Here is a 2,329-nt window from a genome sequence, read left to right on the forward strand (position 1 = left end):
GTACCACCTCGAACTCTACCTTGAGTGCTAGCTACAGTACCACCATTCTGAACTACTACTGGTGCTGCTACAGTACCACCCCCTTCTGAATCTACTACTGGTGCTTGCTACAGTACCACCTTCTGATCTACTACTGGTGGCCTGCTTAACAAGTACCGACCGTTCTGATCTACTACTAGGGGGCCTGCTACAGTCAACCGCCGTCTGAACTCTACCTGTTGCTAGCTACAGTAACACCGTCTGAACTGAACTACTGGTGGCTGCTACCGTCACCACCTTCTGAACTACTACTGGTGCTGGCTTACCACCTTCTGATCTAACTACTCGGTCGCTGCTACAGTACCCCCTTCAAATGAACTACTACTGGTGCTGGCACGTACACCTTCTGATCTACTACTGGTGCTGCTACCGTACCAACTGTCTGAAAACTACTACTGCGGTGCTGCTGCAGTACCACCTTCTGACTCCTACTGGTGACTGCCATAACAGTGACCACCTTCTGAACTACTACTGTGCCCCCTGCTAACAGTACCAACCTTTCTGATTCTACTACTGGGTAGCTGACTAAAGTACCACCTTCTTAATTACTACTGGTGCTGCTTACAGTACCACCTTCTTGAACTAGCTACTATGTGCTGCTTACAGTATACCGACCTTCTGATCTACTACTTGTGCTGGCATACAGGTACCATCCTTCTGATCTACTACTGGTGCTGGGCTACAGTACCACCATCTGAACTACTTACTGATGCGGCTACAGTACCACCTCTGAACTACTACTGGTGCTCTTACGTACCACCTTCTGAACTACGTCGGTGCTGGGCTTACAGTACACACTTCTAAATACTACTACTGGTGCTTGCTACAGTAACACCGTCTGAAACTACTACTGGTGCTGCACAGTACCACCTTCTGAACTACTGGTGATGCTGCCGTACCGAAGTGTACCCCCTTCTGAACTTACTGATGGTGCTAGCTACAGTCCGAACCTTCTGAACTACTACACTGGCTGCTGCTACGTACCACCTTCTGAACTACTACTGGTGCGCTACTAGTACACACCTTCTGAACTACTAATGGTGCTGCTACAGTAGACTGGGCTTCTGAAACTACTACTGGTGCTTACGACTACAGTACCACCTTCTGAACTACTACTGGTGCTTGCTACAGTACCCACCGTCTTGAATACTACTGGTGCTGCTACAGTACCAGCCTCTGAACTACTACTGGATGGCTAGCTACAGTACCACTTCGTCTTGAACTACTACTGATGCTTGCACAGGTATCCACACCTTCTGAACTACTACTGGTGGCTCGGCAATACAGAACCACCTTATGATACAACTACTGGTGCTTGCTACAGTACCACCCTTCTGAACTACTACTGGGAGACTGCTACAAGTACCACCTTCTGATCTACTACTGGTGCTGCTACAGTACCACCTTCTGATCTACTAACTGGGGCTGGGGCTACAGTACCACCCGTCTGAACCTAACTACTGGCTGCTGCTGACAGTACCACCTCTCTGAACTCTACTAGCTGGTGCTAGCTACAGTAACACCTTCACTGATCTACGTACTACGGTGCGCTACAGTACCACCTTCTGATCTACTACTGGTGCTGCTCACTACCACCCTTCTGAACTACTAACTGGAAATGACTGCTACAGTACCACCGTCTAAACTTGACTACTGGTGCTTCTAACACTGTCAGAACGACTGCTTGTTGCGGTCAACACGCCAAATCTTAAATCTACCTATCTCTTGACTTTATATTTCACACTCATAATTCTTTCTGCAATTCTTTCCTCCACCTTTACTTCAGAACAAACAAGACTTTACCAAGAACAAGAAAAAGAAGTAGAAAATGACAGGAAAGTGTAGAACAAGATCAATTACATTTTAATATAATAGTCTTGTTTGACAATAGGAAAACACCTTACAACTGATTGGCTACAATTGTCACTTTAAATCAATCAAAAAAACATTCTTAATTGTTAAAAATGTATTAAACCTATTTATAAAGCGACTTACTTTGACCCTTCCAAGCTGTGTTCCAGTCCAAATTGGACCTTTTACAAGTTTTTCTCCTATCTGAAAAAATGTAGTTAATTTTATCTTTTTGTCATAAGGTTTCCAGTGACTTTTCCACATAGGCATCTGAACACACAAAATTAAATGTTTTATCCCCAGTACATTTTGGTGTATTTAGTTCACTTTTGTACTACCTGTGGTCAAAAAATGACGCGGATCATATAAGAAATGAATGGGCGACACTACAACATAGTTATAACAATTAAGTTCTGTAGCCATAATCAATGGACTCACT

The sequence above is a fragment of the Salvelinus namaycush genome, unplaced genomic scaffold (assembly GCF_016432855.1).
Source record: "Salvelinus namaycush isolate Seneca unplaced genomic scaffold, SaNama_1.0 Scaffold447, whole genome shotgun sequence".
Taxonomy (NCBI): domain Eukaryota; kingdom Metazoa; phylum Chordata; class Actinopteri; order Salmoniformes; family Salmonidae; genus Salvelinus; species Salvelinus namaycush.